This window comes from Dermochelys coriacea, chromosome 11 (assembly GCF_009764565.3).
Source record: "Dermochelys coriacea isolate rDerCor1 chromosome 11, rDerCor1.pri.v4, whole genome shotgun sequence".
Classification (NCBI taxonomy): domain Eukaryota; kingdom Metazoa; phylum Chordata; order Testudines; family Dermochelyidae; genus Dermochelys; species Dermochelys coriacea.
Window position 1 is genome coordinate 75,445,112 of NC_050078.2, and position 22,808 is coordinate 75,467,919.

A 22,808-nucleotide genomic window follows, 5' to 3' on the forward strand; every position below is an offset into this window, starting at 1 on the left:
GCAATAACGTTACACTAGATTGTGTAGCAACAAGCCAAGATGTAATAATTATTGCAAGTAAGTGGAGGATCAAGAATTACCCCTAGTACTGCATTACACTCCTCTTGGAGTCACAGTCTGAGGCATGCAGTACATAATAACCAGTCCCAATTGCTATATAAAAAGGTAGCTACAACCTTATTTAAAACCTCCCTTTTCCATTTTAAACTGAGCACAGCAGAGTTGAGAGCCAGTACTGTTCAGTGGCTTTAAAAGTTTTAAATGAGCTAAGGACCAAATTCTCTCAGCTGTTTCTCTTAGTATCTTCTGGTGGCTCTAGATCCTCTTTGCTGGCCAAAGTCCTGAACTTTTGCTTTTCTGGGTTCCTTTTCATGGTCAGCCATGCCCTGGCTAGAGTGAGGCAATGCTCTCTCCTTGCTCGTTCTCTGGGCTCTTCAATGTGTCCATCAGCATGAGCCTGCTGAGATGAGGAGAAGCATTATGGTACTATTGGAGATAACAGACCAGATCCATTGCTGGTGTATGCTGAAATCCATGGAGCTATGCTGATTTTCTAGCTGAGGATCTGGCCTGATGGCTTAACTTTTGACCTCAATAAGAAAGCTGCAAGTATGTATGAAATGGATGATTTGTTCTAGCAAACAATGAATGGCAGGTAGCCATCTTTTTTCTTTCTCCCCCTCTACGGTATCATGGCTGCCGAGTTTCTTCCATATGACAGTCAATGCTGGCCTTATCTCACCCTTCTGCTTTGGGGATATCCTATTGTGATGACTTGTTGTACTTGTATGGCAACTGTACATTTTAGACTCATTCCCATTCCTGCAGACAATGCTCTTCAGAGCCCCTCACTGAGCACATGCAGCCAGAATTCCAAATTAGGCAGCATCTCAGAGAGCCTCTTCCGTCCCTTAGGGAATTGCTCCTGGATTGTTGGCCCAAGCTGGGATTGTGTCTATTAAATCGAATAATTTTTTCTATAAGTCTTTCCTCCCACTACCTTCTCTTAAATTGAGCTTTAGCTTTCAGTGATGAAGTGCCATCTTGTAGGTATGGTTGTCCTCCTCCCACTCCCACTAATAGGCCCCATAGTGAGCTTGACTATCTGCAGCAGGTTTGTAGACCTCTCCTGTCTTGGTTTTGTGCAGCCCCCATCAAAATCCAATCCAATTTCAATCTCCAGTCATGACCAAGGTGTCTGTGGTCTCACATTACTGTACGGATAGGAGAGGCAGTGAAAACTTCTGTTCATTAGAGAGGTAGATGGAGTCCATCCTGACCTGTAGGTATAGCAGTTAATCTCTGAGGATGGACAATATGGAGAAGGACTCTTGCCAGTTTAAGGGAGGGAGGAAATAACAGAGGGAAGCATAGAGCATGAGAAGGAAAAGATGAAGCAAATGGTAAAAAGAAATGAGAAAATAAAGCTGGTCAAATTTTGGTCAAAATCTTTATCATTATTATTTATTATTTATTTATTATTTTATTTATTAATTTATTAAATGGCTTTTTGGCTGAACTGAAATTTTCTTGTATAAATTTCAATTTTTGACTAATTTTTGGGCGGTGTTTGAGTTGAAAATTCTCCATTTTCAGGTTTCAAGTTTTTTCAGTGAAAACCCAGAAAAAATCCACAAAAATGAAAAAAAAATCATTTTCTTCTAAATCCTACATGGAAAATCATTTTCCAAGTGGGAAAGGAGAGGGAGAGTAGGCTAGGAGGATGACAACATGGGAGAAGAAGAAACAAAAGGAAAGAGAGCTGGGAACACACTGTAAGAAGTGTGAAAGAGACCGACTACGGGGGAGACACAAGTGCTAGAACATAGGTTGTGGTGGATTCTCCTTCACTGGCAATTTTCAAATCAACATTAGGAATTATAGTGGGGAAGTTCTCTGGATTGTGCTATTCAGGAAGTCAGGCTAGATGATCACAATTGTCACTTTCTGGCCTTGGAATTTGACTCTATAAGCTCTTTAGTGAAAGGAGAAGTGAAGGCTATTGAGTGCGAGTGATGTGCTAATCTCAATGGTTTTGGGGTTAGTTCAATTTGGACAAACACGTAGGAGTTCAGACAATACACTGTTTAGATAACATGACCTATAAAGAAAGGCTAAAAAAGTGGGCATGTTTAGTCTTGAGAAAAGAAGACTGAGGGGGGACCTGATAATTTTCAAATATGTCACAGGCTGTTATAAAGAGGATGGGGATCAATTGTTCTCCATGTCCACTGGAGGTAGGACAAGAAGTAATTGGCTTAATCTGCAGCAAGGGAGATTTAGGTTAGATATTAGGAACAACTTTCTCACGCTAAGGATAGATCAGTACTGGAACAGGTTACCACAGTAGGTAATCTGTTCTTGGATGTTTTAACAATATGTTAGAGAAACTCTGTCAGGGATGATATAGGTTTGCTTGGTCCTGCCTCAGCTCATGGGAGATGGTGTAGATGACCTCTTGAGGTCTCTTATAGCCCTACATTCCTAGGATTCTGTGCTTATCTGAATTATCCAGACTTATTAGGGTGGGAATTAGAACATAAGAATGGCCATACTGGGTCAGACCAAAGGTCCCTCTAGCCCAGTATCCTATCTTCTCACAGTGGCCAGTGCCAGGTGCTTCAGGGGGAATGAACAGAGCAGGTCATCATCAAGTGATCCATCCCCTGTCACCCATTCCCAGCTTCTGGCAAACAGAGGTTAGGGACACCATCCCTGCCCATCCTGGCTAATAGCCATTGATGGACCTATCCTCCATGAACTTATGTAGTTCTAATTCTACAGGGACAGGGTTGTTGGTGGGATGCTTCTGGTCAGGTTCTAAACAAAGTGAAGCTGGGTCTTCCCACAGTACTTCAGCATCTCTGCTTCTGGTCCCATCACACAGGAAGACACAGGAAGGTTAGAGGGCCAGTGAAATGAAAAGTGATGGTGGGGAGGAAGGGAGAGATTAAAGTGGGTTTCATAAAAAAGAGCCAGTAGCTGGAAGTTGGAGCCAGACCAATTCAAACTAGAAATAAGGTTAAAATCATTAATAATGAGAGTGATTAACTATTGAAACAACCTAGCTAAGGGGGCAGTGGATTCTCCATTGGATAGAATCTTGAAATCAAGTCTGGATCTCTTAAAAATTAATTCTAGTTCAACAACAGGTAATTAAGAGTGATGCAGGATCACAGGGTGGAATTCTGTGGCCTGTGCCATGCAGGGAGTCAAACTAGATTATTGTAATGATCCCTTCTGGCTTTAAAATCTATGGGTGAAATCCTGACCCCAATAAAGTCAATGGAAGTTTTGCCATTGACGTCAGTGGGCCCATAATTTCACCCTCTGAATCTATCAATCTACAGTACAAAGTGACTGTTAAAATGGTTAGTAGAATCCTGAGTCAATTTGCTCAGATTACGCTGTTTTATTCACAGTTGAATGGCCAGCCCTGCCACTCCAGCCTGGGCTCAGAAAGCCAACCTGGGTTCTTTCTTCCTTGCCTGTCAGCACCACCCAAAGAGTCTACTCACCCTGCATTACACCCGTGCTCTCTGAAGGCTCCACTTGATGAGGACAGGGCATCACTTGTGGCTTACATTGCACAATGTCTGGTCATGTTGATGAGGGGAGAAGGCTTGTCTGGATGAAATTGCAGCACTGACAGTTAAACAACCCAACTCTTGCCCGGAAATTAACAGGCTTATGCTTTTTAGTCACTTTCCAAGGCTGAACCTCACTTTACCCAGCTCTCCAGACTCTCACTCAGAGGCAAGATGAGAGATGAGTTTTATGCAAAGGTTTAGGTTGATCTGATTATATCCATGCAGGTTTTGCCCTTCCTAATTAATGAAGGGAAAGGTGGGGTGAAAACGTCACTTGGCTGAGGTGCAGAGAGAAGCTGTAGGAAAAATCAAATTTTCTTTAGGAAGTGGAGAGAGAGGAGAGCGACTCCTTTAGGGTTAGATCAAGAGTATTCCCACAAATGTCGTGGTAGAGTAATGCCTTGCTCCGTGCTAGAGGGAGCTCCATAAAGGAACTGTGACTCTCACTGGGTACCCCTCTGAGTCACAGCATCTGTGCTGTGAAAGGGGAGGAGCATGCTTCATTGGCCCCATCTCAATCATGCAACTTCCCTCCTGCCCAGGTAACCTGGGGGCAGAGCCATGCCTTGTGCACCTCTCCATGCCTACCTGCACATGGAAAGGAAGCAAATCCCATAGAGCCTGCTGTCCCCACACAGTTGGCTTCTTGGTGTGGGCAAGCACAGCATGCCTGGGCTGTATAGCTGAGGGGGAAGGTTTTCTCTCCTCTTTGCCCCCTGCCTGACTGCATAGGTTACAATCTCACTCTTCTTAAACTCTGTTGAAAGAAACTTTAAAAGAAGAGGGGGGAAGTTAGTTCTAACTCGCAACAGGAAAGGAGGTTGGGAATGGATGGGTGAGTGGGTGAGTTAAACACATGAGCCAAGAATGCAGCCTCAAGATTTCAAGGGTACAGCTTAGCTGCTTGGCAAGGGCTGACCCCTCCTGATCAGAGCAATGAAAAGAAACTTCCTGTCCATAAACAGGAACAAAAGCTTGGATGGGTCTTCAAAGTGATGAGTTATGTCGAAAATATGTTTCAGAGCACTTTGAATGTTCCTGTAAACTGGAGGGAAACGATTGTTCATGGTGCTTTGGCATCCCAGGAGAGTTTATAAATAACTGCTACAGGTCTGCATGAGTTACTTGTGCCGTGAGAGAAATGCACAGAGGGAGGAGGGGGGGAAATCTGCTCGAAGAAACCTGGGAAACCACATGATTTATAAAGGTTTAAAATTAGCCTGCAAAAATCTCAGTAGTCTAGTACTCCAACATGCATTGGGCCTGCATCTGAGAAGTTGTCTTCATCTCTTGGCACGGCTCAGTAGCTCCGAGCTAAGAAGGAAACTGATGCTGAGCTGCAGGCTGCCATTTCTGTATTAGGGAAGGAAAAGGGAAAAGCATGAGGTTCCCATCGGTTCTGAAAAGTGAAAACATGTGCCAGAGCTCCGGCCAGCCGTGCTTCTTGTTATTTTAATGATAAATTCCATAATTAGTGGCAAAAAATAAAAAGAAGCTGCATGACAAGTGAAAGAACACCCCCCCACACACACACACACCTCCTCCATGACGTATGATAGACACATCAAAGAGATTTGGAGTTTTTACCACATTCACTGCTTGACAGGCCATGATGTTCCTTAATGTGTTCACTTGGGGAAATTTAAAAAAAATAAATAAAAGTAACTAACCATGAAATTTTGATTACAAAATTAGAAAGATATAAAATGAACATGGCACACATTAAATGGATTAAAACCTGGCTATCTGATAGGTCTCAAAATGTAATTGTGAACGGGGAATCACCATCAAATGGTTGGTTTCAGAGTAGCAGCAAATGGTTGCGTTTCCTGTGGGATCCTGCAGTGATTGTTGCTTGGCCCTGTGCTATTTAACGTTTTAATTAATGACCTGGAAGAAAACATAAAATCATCACTCATACAATTTGCAGATGACACCAATATTGGGGGAGTGGTAAATAATGAAGAGGACAAGTCACTTATATAGAGGGATCTCGATCGCTTGGTAAGCTGGGCGCAAGCAAATAAGATGGGTTTAATATGGCTAAATGTAAATGTATACCACTAGGAACAAAGCCTGTAGGACACACTTACCGGATGGGGGACTCTATCCTGGGAAGCAGCGACTCTGAAAAGAATTTGGGGTTGGCGCCATGTTGGATATTCAGTTGAACACAAGTTCCCAGTGTGTCATTGTGGACAAATTGGCTAACGCAATCCTCGGCTGCATAAACAGGGAAGTCTTGAGTAGGAATAGAAAGACTACTTTTCCTCTGTATTTGGCAGTGGTGCAACCGCTGCTGGAAAAGTATGTCCAGGTCTAGTGCCCACAATTCAAGAAGGATGTTGATAAATTGAAGAGAATTCAGAGAAGAGCCACAAGAATGATTAAAGGTTAGAAAACCTGCCTTATAGTGAGAAGTTCCATGAGCTCAGTCTATTTCGTTTAACAAAGAGAAGGTTAAGGGATGACTTGATCACAGTCTACATGGGAAACAAATATTTAATAATGGGCTCTTTAATCTAACAGAGAAAGATCTAACATGATCCAATGGCTGGAAATGGAAGGTAGACAAATTCAGACTGAAAGTAAGACATGTATCTTTTTTAACAGTGAGTAATTAACCATGGAATAACTTACCGAGGGTCATGGTGGATTCTCCATCACTGCCAATTTTTGAATCAAGTTTGTCTAAAACATCTGCTCTAGGAATTATTTTGGGGAAGCTCTATGGCCTGTGCTAGATAAAGGGTGATCGCTATGGTCTCTTCTGGCCTTGGCATCTATGAATCAAATAAAAATGACAATTTTTTTTACTTAAATGATCCTTGTCTTAAATGGTGCCTGAGCACTCCACCTGTGATCCATTTGTCAGCAGTTAAACATCATTAACAGCCGATCTGAATGCACAAGAGTTGGGTTTTGTGCACTTATAAAGTGCAGACATCAAACTTTACTTTATTGAGTATTGGCGAATCAGAAGTGACCTCATCTATAAACTTTTACAGTTATCTGCATTCTGATTATAGTAAAGATTTATTTGAACCTTGATATATAAAATGAAAGAGCTTTATTAAAACCATTTGATCCCACTCCTGTGGTGAAACGGGAGAGAAGGAATACTGTAAGGAAACTAAAACTAGTAGATTTTATTTAGTTAATTTCATTTAGTAAAACAGCCATAGCTGGATATGCTAAGGCTCATGTTCAGATATAAACAGATAGCCCCAGCATTTCATTACAGCCCATTCACACACACTCTACTCGTCCAAACATATTTCACATCTAATTGCATATCTACTTGGCTAGCTAGTATAACAGGGAAAGCACTTACAGGGTTTATTCCACAGTAGGTTGTTGGAACAGGAAGGTGATTGGGGGGCTAACCTTAGAGTCATAAGATCTGGGTTCTATTCCTAGTTCTACCATTCTAGGGGTAGGGCAAGCAGAGGTGGATTAAGGGTTTGTGGGGCCCTGGGCCAGAGCAGGTGGGGGTCCCTCCCCATCCCTTTCACCTGCAGTCCCCTCATCCCCCTCCCCAGCACTCCTGCTGGGGAGCAGGGTTGGGACATGGGGGCTTCCCCCACACTCTGGCAGGAGCGCTGGGTGGGCAGAGGGGGTCGAGGCACGGGGGCACCCATTTTCCCAGGGGCCACTGAGGGCAAGTCACTATTATCTCTGTGTTAGTTCCCTGTATGTAAAATGAGGATTATAGTTCTTCCCTAAATTGCAGGAGTATTGTGAGACTAAAGGCATTAAACAGAATGAGTTGACTGGTGCCATATAAGTAGGATGGACAGAATTCCTCAAATTTTCTTCTACATTTTTTTCTGGAACTGTTGCAAACTGTTGCTGTGCTCTGTTAAGTAATTGATGCATTCCATTCTGGAGATGGCTGTATTTCAGTAGGAGGTCAAGTGATTTCCCCCCAGCTACATGAATGGGCCAATACTGGTGAGAAAATGGGTGGACATGGGGCGATACCAGAAATGTTTGATTTTTTTTTTCTCTGCAAAAATTCTAATATAGAAAAATTTAGGCCAAAATTGAAAATATTTCAATTTGGAAATGCTGATTCCGTGCCTCATGGGAATTGTAGTTCAGGTGCCTCATGATTCCATTCTGTACTATAGACTGGGTTCTGTGGTTGTACTACATTTCCCATGATGCACCACTGTCTCCACCTTTCCAAACTGAATTGTGTTGGGTTTTCACTGAAAATTTTCAGTTTTGGGGAGTTCTTTTTTTAAACAAAATGTCAGTTTTCCATGCAAAATTATGATGCTTTCATGGAAAATTTTTGTTTAATCTAAATCCCAATTTCCTGTTGGGGAACAAAGCAAACAAACACTTTTGAGGGAAAAAATTTGTTTATCCCTATTTTGAAAGAGCTGCATTACTTATTCACTCTGTACAGCCGTGGAGGAAAGTATGTGAATCCTGAGAAGATTATGTGTATGTACAACACCTAGCACAATGAGGCCCCAATTCTACCTGGGTCCTCTAGGTACCATTGTAATGTAAATAATAACTAACAACAACAAGCAGGAAGGAGGAAACTATGGGAATCTGGGAAGGTCTTAAAAATGGGAAATTAAACACTCACCTTCAGGCAAAAGCTCAGGTTTTGTGTGTGTGATTATATGGAACTCTTTTTTTAGGCAGAATAAGATTAAATGCATCTATTTAATGTAACTGTTTAAAAACATTTATTTTGTTCCAAACAAACCAGTTCAAAAGTATTATAACACACTCTAGTATCTGCACTTATCAGCCCAAGATGAGAATACTTGATGCTGACTTATGAATACATCCCCTGTTATGGATTTTTGCATATTTCGAATGTAACCATAATCATCAAGGGAAAAAAACCTTTTTCTATATTTTCCTCTTGTTAATTTCCAAAAAAACATGCTCCCATGCATTATTATTATTTGTAACTATTCATATTCTGTTACAGCAGTGTCTAGAGTATATAAGTATATATGCTTTGCAGGATCAGGGCCTAAATAGACAAGACAGACCAAAAGTGAGAGAATGGAATTATTATTATTTTTATTGTAATGCGTAAGAGCCTCATTTACAAACCAAGTCCCACTGTGCAGGGTGCTGTACAAACACAGAACAAAAAGGCTCTCCCTGCCCCAAAGTATCTTTCTTTTTTTCTTTTTCAAGATCTTCATTACCATTAGGAAGGATGTTACACAGGCAGCACTAGAAAATGAATTCCTCTAATTAGCCATTTATCAGGCACGGCAAAAGGAATGTTAGCACAAGCTTCTTCACTGCCTCACACATGAGTCCTTCCTGCTTCATCCCTGAGCAAAAGACCCCGCCACAGGGGCACGTGGTCTCCACTACAGCTAAGTGAACCTTTCATAACAACCCCCCAACCAACTGATACGTGTCTGATTTCAGTGTTTGCTACAAAGCTGTCATTTGGCCCAGGTTTGCCAAAAGGTTTGCGAACCTTGGCAAACCTTTCTATGAACCTGGTCCTCCGCAGGGAGGAATTTATAGGCTTGGACAGAAATCATGCAGAGCTCAGCAATTTAATATAGTGTTCACCCTCAAACTCACCAGCCTTCTATGGCTTTCACTGAGTTTTTCTTGAGTTTCTCAGTTAGTGTTCCGTCCACTTTATCTAGGAGCAGAATCGTTGGTGTTACTCAAGTTCTTCTCTTTCTTTCTGAGATCTGGCTGTTGGAGAGACTTTGGGATGTTTTGTTTGCTTTTTAATGCTATATTACCCATTTCTCAGCAGATGAGTTTAAAGTGCTGAGGTTTTCAAAAATTGGCTGTGTTTTTGGATTGTAGCCTTGATAACAATGATGCATATAAAAGACCAAAAGGAAACAAGTAATAATAAGTCTTGTTGCCATAACAAAGGGTGAAAAAATACTTCAGAATGTTTAAAAGGGTTTTTTGCTATTCTTATTAATCTCTCAACCATATCTGCTGAAGCAGAAAAAAAGGAATGTTATTTATTCATGTATTGTTTTGAAACACCCTCAAGAGGAAAGGAAAGGAGGGCTCTCTTCCCCCAAGGGCTCACAGTCTAATGGTTAAACTCTGTTCACATGGAAGTCAACTAGAGGTGTGTGCATGCAACTGACAGGATAATTAAACCTACTGAACACAATTGTGGCCTTAGTTAAATGGGTTTAACTCCCAGGGTGTCAACAGGAAGAGTGTCTTATGGTGAAGGCTGCGGGATGGACTTTGGCCATCAGTGTTTACCATTGGCAAGATTATCACACCACCAAAGCTTTTTTCATCCACACGATCATCAGCCATGTAGAGGCATTCCTTGGTAAATGTGTTCTTCATTCGTTGGTCTTCTGTCCTAATGACACGTCCGTACCAAGAAAGCTGCTGAAACCACACCAGTGCTGATGGAGGCAGTTGCTGGGTTCGGCTACAAATAGCCTCATTGTAGATCTTGCCCTGCTATTTAATGTGGCTTAGCACAATGAGGCCTTGTATTGTAAAAAAGACAATAAAGATGCATAGTAATGGCATTTGCAGTCACGTAATTCAGGGCAGAATTGGCCCATAGATTGATCACTATTTTCTTAAACACAGTTACTGTGTATTGCATCAGTAATGAGTTAAGATAAACCTGAGATGGAAATTACTTCAGTATGTAAATTATTTGAAAAACTATATCTGTAAAAGTCTTTGCAGGTCTGGATGGTAGAGGGGGGCGAGTGTGTGTTTGTTGGTCAGAAAAGCTAAAAGAACAAGAAAATACAAATGGCTCTCACACCACTCAGCATTTTTGACAGCAGCAGCTTTACAAAAGTGAGAGAGGCTGCAGCATGAAGTATCAGCTGGGCAATAGACTTGCGGTTATCTGACACCATTTGGCAAAAATCATCTACAATGTTTCTAGGAAGTGTAAAATAAGACTAAAGCACAAATCCAAAGAACCGTTTTAGTAATATATGAATGGCCAGACTGGATCAGAGCCGAGATCCATCTAACCCAATATCCTGTCTCTGAGAGTGGCCAGCGCTAGGCCCTTCAGAGGGAGGTGTAGTAGATGTGGGACAATCTGCTCCTCAAATCCCATCCAGGTGAATTACGGAATAGCTGTAGTGGAGCATGTTGCTTGTTAAGGATGTTAAGGGTAGACATTTTCAGCATATGCATGAAATTATTGTTGTACCACAATGGGCCATCATGAGGCTTTGTGTCACCGAAGAGGTGCAATAGGGTTGGAATGTGTCTGCAGCTGCCAAGTTTGAGAATTCCCCCAGTGGAGTAAAGGTATCAGAGCCGGCTCCGGTACAATATGCCCACCCACATGCACTCTGGCATCCCACTTGTGTTGGTGGCAGGACGGTGCATGAAGAGGGCAGGGAAGGAGCAGAGCGATGCTATACCAATTCACAGCTAGAGGATGTTCCCTTAGGGACCCTAGTCAGCTGGCATATAAGTTAGACTGCTCTGACTTATGTTGGAGCTTGGCCATGGTAGTTGAAAATCAGAGAGCCCTCTCACCATTCCTCCTTTACTGATCAGATCTCAGTGCATGCAAGAATCAGGCCACATATTCATAGCGTTTTCTCTTTGCAGAGAATGTGTTTGTTTATAACCATTTTTATGTCAGTGTCAGTGCTGATGCACCATGTCGGAATTCCCAATAGAGACTCAGGATCGTATAGCAAACAACTGCCAATTCACTCTTAGCAGTGAGCCTGCAGATGTGCCCTGAGGCCCATGGGTAGGTCCAGACAAGGATGCCTGCATTGCCGTGACATGTTCCATATTCTCTAATCCCAAGAGCTTCCTGAAGGAACCAGCTCACCCCACAAGACCCAGCGCTCGACTTCTTTCCATTCAAGCCCAGAAAACGTGGTACAACATGTGCACCGAAAAGCAGTTTCACAACAGCACTAAGCACAACGTTTAAAAGGGGCTTTGTACTGCAAATCTTCAAAGCAGAAGTTTGGTCTGAGCCATCTGATGCTGTGGCACAGATTGCTGTCTGCTCAGGAAGACGGGGCAGTTGTTGGCTGTAGTAAAAAAAAAAATTTTTTTTTCAAAGTTTTTATAATCCAGAAAACATGGCTCTCTCTCTAACAAGCCTTTCCAAAGCATATTAGCGCGACAGCCACTAATAATCATTTCATATTAATGACTGTTTTCTCTTGAACCAAAGACAATAGGCTGAAAAAGAGTTGAAAGAGAAGCTTATTAAAATAATAAAAAAAGCAATTTCCAGACAATATATACAGTTTTGTTTCCAGTTTTTGTTGTTTTTCTGAAGGTTGGGGGTGTTTTTTGTTTTTTGTTTTTTTGGTTAATGAAACTCTCAGTGACCTAATAGTCCTTTTAAAAGACAGCTGCGTGGAATAAAACCCAGGCAATTAGTTGTTTTAGCATTGTTTGTATAGCAGGACCTCTCCTTCATTTCCCCCAATTCAGTATTTCCTCATATTCTCTATACACACCACCACCTCCAAAGAGAAGAGCAGAACAGGTAAGGGCTTGCCTGAAGGCCTTAAGGGGCCAGCATAGAACTCTGCCCTATAGTTGGGTTTCTCATCCCCAACAAGACCCCAGGAAAACGTGGGGTTAGGAAGGATTTTTCCCCCCACATCAGATTGGCTTTGATCTTGGGGGGATTTCACCTTCCTCTGCAGGGTGGGGCACAGGTCACTTGCTAGGATTACTTAATCCCTGCTGTTGTGGGGGCCGCAAGCACTGGTTCACCTTGTTCCCTTCTAGTCTCTGCCTGTAGCATGTCATAGTCTAGTCTCTGGAGGGCTTTAATACTTTGGTCTGATTCTGAAGATGGGTTTGGTGTGGAAGAGACTGGGTGGTATTTAGTGCCTTGGGCTATACAGGAAGTCAAACTAGGTGAACTGGTGGGCACTTCTGGCCTTCAATTCTGTGACTATGAGACTTGTGCAGAGCGGGAGATTAACAGAACCAAAGAAATTTGGGATTGTTTATATTTGATATCTGAGGTTTGAACGTTTAGGTTACACTCAGGTCACAGCTGCAAGTTTTGCTCCCAACCCTGAGGACTAGAAACTAAATGGAAGCTAGATTCTTTTTTTTAAAAAAAACCTGGTTCCTGGAGCTGGGGTTTTACGCAAAATACCAGCTATTGCGAGATTTGGAATAAAGATGCAAGAGTTGGCAACTCAGAAAATAAGAACCAACTGAACTTGCCCACACCACAACTAGATCCAGCTGGGTTCACTTCCTGGCGTGTGCCACAGCCAAGTCTCTTAAAGGTACAGTTCACTACACTGGGATAACCTGCACTGATGCAAAGCATGATTTATAATAGTTTTGCCTGTTTACTTGAGGGGTTTGGTGCAGCTACCTCAGTGGCCGTGACTGGGGCAAGTGTAATACTCCAGATCTAATATTTTCAACACAAACTTGTTTAGCTTGTATGTTTTGTGCAGGTCTCAGCACATCCTAGTACTGGCCTGGAAGTAAAGGTGGTCAGCTAAGTACAGTGCAGCTGGCCTAGCAGGGTTTCCACCCAAACTAGAAGCAAGAAGTACCAGTAGCCAGTGATAGGCAAACCTCAAAAGATCCAGAGTTTAGGATTTGTTTGGGTGCTTCTCTGAACTTCCTGAGACTGCAAAATGGGATTGGAAGTCTCACAAGGACGGGCTTTTTCACAATGCTTCTGGCGCTTCCAGTTCCCATCCTTGTGCTGTTTAGTAATGACTCAGGAGCCAGGTTCTCAGATACAGCCCTTTATTAGCTGCACAATCATTCAGCTCGGGATAACTCTGCTCAGGACTCAGGAAATATCCCGTTCAAACTGGACATGCATAGTGGCTTAACAAGTGTTGACACAGTCACTCCCATACTGGCCTCACCCATCACATTCGGACTTGGAACCCGGTGCCTATGGTGTACATGTCTAGGGAAAGCAGCTGTGCCTTTTTGCATGGCTGTAATGCACCCAGTGCATTGTGGGTACTATACAAATTATAAATAGTAACTGTAATATTTACTAGTACCAATCCTTACATCCCCTTGAAGCTACTTTAATTCACTAGGCATTGGACTGGACCCATAGTCAGGTATAGTCTATTTTCTTCCCGTATGGATCTGGTTGGATTTCTCAGGCTAGAGCTGCTAAAATGACTCATCCCCAGCTGATTATTTTGTGGCTTCAGCCATGCTGTTTTCAATAATGATCCCGTACTTGAGGCCAGAATGTACAAACCAGGGCAGCAAGGAGCCACACGGTCCCAGGCGGTGCTCTGATGGGAGACGAGAGCCTCCTTAAGGGAAGAAAGGGGGATCTCAGGCCCAAAAATGAGCTGCTTCTGGGCAGAGAAGGTAGAGCAGGGTCCCAGAGACCTTGAGGAGGTTCTCTGGGGGCCTGGTCTTTCTACGCATCTTTCTCCTCAAGGATGAGTAAGGTGGACGAGTGGGTATGGGCAGCAGGGGCTGAGTGGCTGTAACTGGTGGGTGATATGTCAATGGCAGGAAGGGGCTGAGATTGTTTGTGACAGCCACTATCTTGGCCAATGCTGGGGATTGAACCAGGGAACCCCCAAAGCTAGAAGCACACGTTTCTCCCACTTGGTATGTCCAGTATGCCTGGGAAGCCAAGAGGCGGGACATTAGTGTCAGCGACATCAGAGGAATCGCCACGCTCTTTTTCAGAGACGCAGAAGTGCAAAGGACAGGTAGCAGAGACCAAGGATCTGTCCCAGAGTTGGCTAGGCCTTGCCACACCGGCTTCCCTCCTGACATAGGCAGTGCTGATCACTGCAGGCATCCCTCCAACAGAGAGACTCTGACAGTACTGGCTCCTGCACAACTGTGACCAGTTGTGCTTGGAAGCTGGGGCTTGAAAATATGAACAAAGATTGGGAAGCGTTCATGCATCAGAGAGGTGTGAGCAGCTTTGGGTCATATCCTGAGCCAAGTCTCATAAACCTTGGGGACACTGTGAGGGGGGGAAGGGTATGCTTCCTCCACCTCCAGGTGCTCCGTGATGTACAGTGGGAGTCGCTGCATCTCAGGTGCTCAGATGTCAGAGCAAGCAGCTGGGTTCCAAAAATGATAGCAGGCTTTTGAAATGAAGCCCAGCAGCCCTGCACAGAATTCCAGAGGTATCCCAAATCCTATGCACTCAGGCAAGCTTTCCAAGACCATCAGTAATCCTAATCTCTCCTAAAAAGCATCCTCCCAATTTTAGACCATAGGACCCTGCCAAGAAACTGACTCAGGGCCAGATTGGAGCTGGCCATTCCATGGTGCTCTCAGAGAGACTCTCTCCCATTGTGCTGCAGTGCAGGGCATAGCAATTCATAGCCTCACCTGAGTGCGAGGGCTTTGCAGGGCTGGAGCTGCTTTCAGCACGAGCAGGGTCATGGCAGAACTGGCCAGTTGTAGAGTCCCTACTGAGCCGCATGCTCATGCCACCCATTCCAGCTTACACCACCCTGAAAGAAGGGTCATTCTTTAGAGCGCCATCCCAAGTTGGCATTTTGTTATTTACCACAGCACTTAGAGTTCCCAAATGAGATCGTTTGGGCTAGGTGCTGTACATACACATAGCAAAAAACAACCCCTGCCTGGAAGAGCTTAAACATAGACAAGACAAACTAAGGGTCTAGATGTCAATCTGGAGAGGTGATTCCCAACTGGAAGAAACATACCCGTTAGCTGTGATCCCTCTAGAATGCTAAACCTAGAGCATAGTCAAGTCCTTGAGGTCACACAGAGAGGCTGTGTGGGAATCAGAAAGTGAACCCTGTTGTCCTGAGCCCTACGCCAGTACCTTCACCAGAAGACCATCCTTATTCTCTTGATTTGGTTCCCCTTGAGTTTGGATAACCTGAATGGAGGGGTAAGACTCAGAGGAGAAAGGAGAGGGGAGATCAGTTCTTCAAACTTGGCGCTTGCTGACTCATGTCGGGGTCTAAAAGATGAAGGTGGAGAGAAGACAGAGGCCCTATTAAACTTGCACTGACATCCTACAGCAAAGCTTTTGGGTTTTGAGAAGGAGAAGAAGGGAAATATGGTCCTAATTACTTGATAACTATTCCACATTTCACAATTCACTTTAATGGCCCGAATGGATTGCTTTCAAGTGCAGAGCTAATGTTGTAGCGATATGGTGGAAATTCTCTCACAGTGGGATGTATGGTGCCAAAAAGCACCACTCTGAGAACAATATTATTATCTGAAATGACATTAATATATCCAGTTATTCCCTCACACAATCTCATGTGTAGAGAAGGCACCATGCAGTTAAAATGTCAGGGTTTAGTCAGTGTCTGGACGCAGAGTGAGTGACCACAGTAGTTTATGCAGTCTGGTTGATTGAACAGCCTACAGCAGGGATTCCCAAACTTTTTGCTAGCACAACCCCATATTAATTAATTATTTCTTCCCTGGTCCCCAGACAGCATGAAAGACATCATTTTGAAGAGCAAAATTGCACCCTCCGCGTAGCATGACCTTGCTCTCACCATACGTGGGAGGTCATGCCACATGGCAACTGCCAGGTTGCTCTACAAAATGGAATCCTCCTCACAGCATGACCTTGTACATATGATGTCCTCTGCACTCAAGGGATTGCCATGATACCATCTGCTCATGGTGTGACCCCGTTTGGGGTCATGACCCACAGTTTGTGAACTTCCGGCCTATGCAAAGTGAATGAATACACAGTATTGGTGGTACACCATTATTACAGCACTAGGAAGACCTTTTTTTCTTCCTCAGCTAGTGACAATGGGCCAGAGCCTCTGCTTGTGTAAATCAAAAAAGCTTCACTAGAGAGTGAACCTGCGTGTTGTATGTGGGGCTGTACTTTTAAGGGCTGAGCTTCCCATACAGAAAGTCTGGGCAAGGTGCTGTGAACTCTAGGTGTTATGCACAGCCTGTGGGAACCAGACACAGACTAAAGCAGAGCACTTGCATGCATCTTAAGCACTGGGGCCTAAATCCCCAAAGGTATTTAGTGTCCTAAATTCCACGGATTTCGATGGAAGTTAGAAACCTACATATGTCTGAGGATCTGGGCCTGAGGGGTCACCGAACACTGCACCCTGGATGAATCTTACAAGGGCTTGTGGGCTGCTTCTGTTTCAAGCAGCTATGTTGATTTTACATCAGCTAAAGTTCTGGCCCGTTGTTTGCTGCTGCTTTCCATTGCCCTTGGTAACGCTTATTTTCAATCATTAACTGTGCAGTGTGTTGACGCTTCTGTGACAAGGGCTGAGGGCTTTCATAGCTTCTGGGCACCTTACAATAATTGAAAACAAAATAATACCCATATGGGAAGCTCCATAAACAGTCCCTGCTGCATCGCACTGAGTGCCCTTAAAAATGTAATATTTTTTTATTGTCTTTGTTGTGGGGAGGTGGGTAACAGGTTAACCATTTTCCAAACTTGGCCTGCTCTGACTTAGCTGCAGAGCTGCCAACAAATAAATCAGAAAAGGGAAAGGGGAAACACTCTTCAGGCTTCCTCCACTAATTCTTGAAAAAAATATCCCTTGTTTATCACAAAGTGCTCGTCTGTGTGAAATCTGTTAAAGGTGTAACGTTCTTTATTGCTAAGACACTGGTTTAGTCTACAGAAAAACTGGTCTTTCATATAAGGCCAAAAACTGCTTGCCTTCCTTGTGAAAGCAGTTCCTTTAGGACAGATTCATCCCTGGTGTAACTTCATTAATACCAACAGAATGTGAAGATTTCAGTCCATTCCTTTTATGCCATTTCAGCAGGGCTGTCTGAAGTACAAGCCTTGTTCCCAGTATTATTATTTATTAGCAGCCCTAATCGTGGACCAGGATGCCCGTGTGCTAAGTGCTGTACATACACCGAACAAAAAGCTCTTACAGTCTAAGACAAAAGTCAACAGATGGGTATAGACAGGATGGAGGAGTACAAGGAAACAGTGACACAATATTGGTCAGCGTGATAGGCTGTGGTATCAGTGCGCCAGCAGGTTAACTATTCTCCGATTGTGTTGATATCAAAGCAAAGGAGAGTTTTAAGGAGGGATTTGAAGGTGGATGATGAGGTCGTTTTGCAGACGGTCATAGGGAACCCCCCCATGTGTAGGGGCAGCATGGGAAAAAGTTCACAGAGGGGTTGTTTGAAAATGTAACAAGTGGACAATGGAGGCTGACATCATAGGCCACTCCAAAGTGGGAGTTGACAACTCACTAGTGATGATGGGAGATGCTAGGTTGGATGAGGAGAGACTGTGAAGGGCCCTCAAAGTGAAGACGGGTAGCTTATATTCGATGTGGTGGAGAAGAGAGAGCCAGGGGCGAGGTACAAAAGCGAGGTAACTCAGTCAAAGCTGCGGGCCAGGAAAATGCCCTTTGCAGCAGCATTCTGAATAGGCATGAGTGGGCTGACATTGAGTTTGTGAAGGCCAGAGAGAAGGCTGTCATGATAATCGAGACACGGGGTAAGTGAGAAGTTCCTACAATAAAACTGATGGCTCACTCTGTGGCTCCGTTTCTCTGCTCTAATTTGAGTACAGAACATGTTGTCAATGCAGATGGCCGCTTGGCTTTTTTCTGCTCTGTCTGGTTTTGTACCATCCCCTGCTGAGGATTGTATTGTCTTGTATAAACTGGTGTTGTGTGTTCTAAAGTAGAACTCTAGTCTTGCTAGTGAGGTGGATGAGTTCATAGACACTAGGAAGCAAACTTTGCTAATACACTTCTCTTAGTGGCATAGACCAGTATGTGTTTGCTGCATTTCTACTTCCTGGAGTGAGGCCTGTGGCCTGACGTCCTTGAGTATTGGGAGCTCACTGTTGACACCTGTTGGTGAATAAGGAGAAGAGTGGGCCAGAGCTGCTTGAATACTCCAGATAGGCAGTGGCTCCATGGGGGAGGAAGTTCTCTCTTGCCATCTGTTGGGGAACAAGGCAAAATGACTGAGTGGGCCAGACTTATTTGCATTCAGCTATGTGACAATTTAAAATTCAGATAAGTTTTGAGCTTGGGGACAATGAAATGCCATTGTCGCCGTTGGGAAATGAAAGGGCATGAGATTTTCATCCAATGTATGTGGAATCTCCCTGACCGAAATTCCAGTTAGGGGCAATTGGGTAAGGGAGCCTGAATGGGGTAAAATAAGAGGGAGAAACAAAAGGGGCCTGCGTTTTCTAGAGGCTGCTGAGAGTGCGTCTCTGTTTGTAAGGTCTCTGCTGGAGCCACGTGTCCGACTGATTTCTTTCCAAAGACTTTGCACATAAGCAGCTTTTGGGTGGTAGCCAGAGCTGTGCTGAGGGCGGTGATGATGTGGCTTGGGCTGAAGCCCCAGAGAAGAGCAGCAGCCTATCTGAAGGACTAGGGTGTGAGCCTCCCTACCCACCAATCAAAGGCGAAATCACCTCAGCTGGGTCAGGTGGCAAAGTCCCTAGGCAGCACTGGACTCCTTGGACTCCTCCGACCCTGGACAACAAACTGTGAGTGGGGAGCTGGAGTGGAGGGAAGTGGCTAGAATGCATCAGCCAGTCCCAAATGCCAGGGGAAACTGATGTGGGGACTGTTGCTAGGACACCCGCGGGGATAGGGAGAAATCCTACCAAATAGATATTGTGAGTTTATGAACTGATGGCTTGAGAAAACTGAACCCACCCACTCTTGCTGCCAACAACACCTGGCAGAGGGGTTATGCTGATAACAGTCACACCACAACAGTTCAGCCTGGAAACACTTTTTTGTGCTTAAAATGCATGTGGTGGTAGAAAGTGGGTGAATGGCTCCAGCTCCCTGCTTCAATTTCCTTATCTATAAGCTGGGACTCATAATACAGATCAAACTGACCTGACAGATGTCCTGTGATGACTAGTTAATGTCTTGATGGTGCTTGCCACATGTAGCGTTCTGTGTATTCATGATCATAATGAGGGTGTGACACCCGTGCTTCATATTCCGCACTGGCTGTCTGGTCATTTCTAAGTGCCATCCAAGATGCTGGTTATGCTGTGAATGGGCTTGGATCCAGTTAAGTGAAAGATCACCAGTGTCCCATCATGGGGCTTTGATCCTTTACTTTGCTCTTCCTGTTAGTTTCTGGGATTCAAAGGCTCACAGCAAGTGGCAGGGCATTCTCATTAGAGGTTGTACTTGGGTCGCTGAATGTATGAATAATGTCTTGTTTTGAGGGCATAAATTACCTCTGCAGACTGATCACTGCCTAATAAGGGACTTGGGTGATGGGTGTGCACATTGCAAAATGGTTGTCTCAATCATATTTGCCAGAAATAGATACCTACAAAATTATGTTGAAATGGTGGCACTGGGAACAGGTGATCTTAGTGCTTTGTATACAGAACTGTTCACAGCAACTTGTGTCATGTGCTACAGAAAGTGTAAAATCAACCAACAAGAGAAAGACACCAAATAAATAATGAAAATATATTGATTCAGATCTCTTGCTCTTCGTAGAGATGTGACACATGGCGTTCGTTGTCTGATTATTCCTCCAGAGCTTCAAGCCAAGTTTGTTCTGCTTGCTCATGAGACTCATCAGGGAGTTATCTGACCCAAATACAGTCTCAGAGATCTCTACTGGTGGCCAAGGATGGGCTCACAAGTTGAGAATGCTGTAAAATTCTGTATTACTTGCTATACGTTAACAAAACTGCTGTAGCACACGCAGTGCTATAGCATCCACCTCCCTTGCCTGATTCTACATGGGAGAAAGCTCGTTTTGGGTGCAGAGTGTCATTTCAAGGACATGAAAACGGCCCCAAACCAATTAATGAAACTTTTTGGCCAAAGTTTCATGAACAAATTTTAATTAGTTTTTCCAGCACAAGATTTAGTTCTGTTTTTTAAAAACTGTTTTCAAACTCCGCACCAATCAGGAAGCTCTGGAATTCATTTGCCAGAGATTTCTTACAGAACTACTGAGCAATTCGGCATGCAGGAAAACAGATGTCTCCTGCAGAACTTCTGCATCGGAGGAATATGCAAACTAAATTAAATGTAGATGTTCTCCAAAAGCCCAATGCTGACAGAAAAGGTTCAACAAGATGCAGCTCACCAGATTGTTCAACATGTAGTCTGACAAAAAGAAACAATGTACAGATGTACGCTGTAATAGGAGGCAGTTAAAATCCCAGAGTTCATAAACCCTAATGTGGGGGAAAGGACTAAGCTAAATGGTTAACTTCAGAATCTGAGACTCATCGCTGGCAGAGATGGTCATGTTCTATTAGGTCAACCAGACTGTCCTTCTGCTAACAATGTATAACCCATGCTAACCAAGTGTGACTCTTTGTCCCCCTCTAGTGGCTGGAACACACATAGAGGTTTAATGTCCGTTACCATCCTTTTGCTCAAGTAGTAGAGGCTTATACGTTTAGATCCGGGTTCAATCCCCATGAACAACTCAACCAGGGCCATCATTACACACAGCATTAAAACTTGGCCAGCCCAGTTTTAAATGTTTCAGGCAACAAAGCTTCCACCACTTCCCACAGTAGATTATTTCACGTCACCATCAGGAGACTTTTCCTAATATTGGGCTAAAATGTTCCATCTATTTCTAGCAAAAAAAACCTGCACTGTGGGGTAGGAGCTTAGGGTTATGGGAGAGCTCATTTATATGAGTTCTTTGCTCTGGCTGAGCATCAACATGGGTCCACTACAAAGCTGGCAGGGAGGTGCTCCTCGCCAGCCTGACTCACCTCGGGCTCAATAGGCCTATTGGTAGCCAGAATATGTAGGAGTAAGGAACTAATGCACCCCTTGCTCCAACACAGAAAAGAATCAAGACTGGCCCCACAGTGAGTTACACCTCATACCATCCCACTGGTGGAAATGAGGGACTGGTCATATAGGACCATAGCAGTAAATGCAGTGCCTCTGGCTTTGCACACAGCTGCACTGATGAGTGGGTGTGTTAGAGGTCTCCTTCCGGTGCCTTGCATTTCCAGAGTGTACTGCAGTAGCTTTGCTTTTGGTTCTGGGTCAGTCCCCAGTGGATCAGCCACGTCTTACAGCCTTCAAATGCAAGACAAGTAACAATGGCAAAGGAAGCAGCAGCACCCCAAGTGAAGTCCCTGCTGTTTACATTACCAAACAGTGACCTTGCTGTGACCAGGTGGGAAGCGCTCCAGCAGGAAGGGGTTACAGGTTGATGGGGGGGGCTGTCACATGGCTGCATGGGGTAGCGATATGAAAGGTAAGTGGAAGCTAGTTTAAGGGAGGTTGCCTGAGGGGTCTTCTCCACTCCCCAGCTGGCTGAAGGTGGGTGTTTCTGAGTTGATTTGCTCTAGCCTTGCGAACCTTTCATTGAGCCCTGAGAAACAGGAACTTGCAGGAACTTGTCTCTGTATCACTCCTTTCCTGGCAGGTGAGGTTGTTCAGCTGCTTACACTTGCAGATGCTAATTCATTGCCCTCTGAAATGACTCCCAGAGTACGGTCCCGGGGGCACCACTTCTGGCAGTGGCCTCACAGAGGCAGCCAGTGGCAGTGTCTGATGCTGGAATAGCCACCTCAGAAGTCTTGGTATCAGGACCAACCAGCAAGGGGCAGCAGGCCTAGGGAAGTGGGGTGTCGGGTCCAGCCCCCAGAGATGGGAGGTCCCAGGAGACTGTTGGAGAGCGAGCCCACCCCACAGCAGCTCCTGTCCCAGCTCCCCACTCCAGCCCATTGGCTTTTGCCACAGAGTGCAGTTAGGGCCCTTCCCCTAGAGCCCACCTTCCTGGCCCTGAGTGGTGATTGTTTTGATGGGGGTAGGGGTGTTTCACCCCCCTGTGGTCAGGGGTCCAGTGCAAGTGTACTGAATGCACATTGGTTAGTCTAGGCCTGCTCAAATCTACCCTCAGTGTTAACTAATAACACTAATACCTCACTCTTCGATGGCACTTTTCATCAGCTACTCTCAAAGCACATTACAAAGGAGGTCAGTATCATTATCCCCATTTTCCAGGTGGGGAAACTGAGGCACAGAGCAGGGACATGTCTTGGGGAACATCAACCAGCAGCAGGGCATACCTGAGTTGGAATCTGTGTCTGAGGTCAGTGTGTTATCCACTAGGCTGAACACCTTACCTGGTCAAATGTATAGCAGGGTGATTTTAACCTCTTTAAAGAGTAGCTCTCCATCATGAAGCCTTGGGTCCTGTGTTTCCAGTTGGGTTTTTTCTCTTTACATAATGTAGGTGCATTTCTCATGAAAGCTCATGAAAACACAAAAAGACCAGCCTGCGCTTTGGCTGGTAGAATGG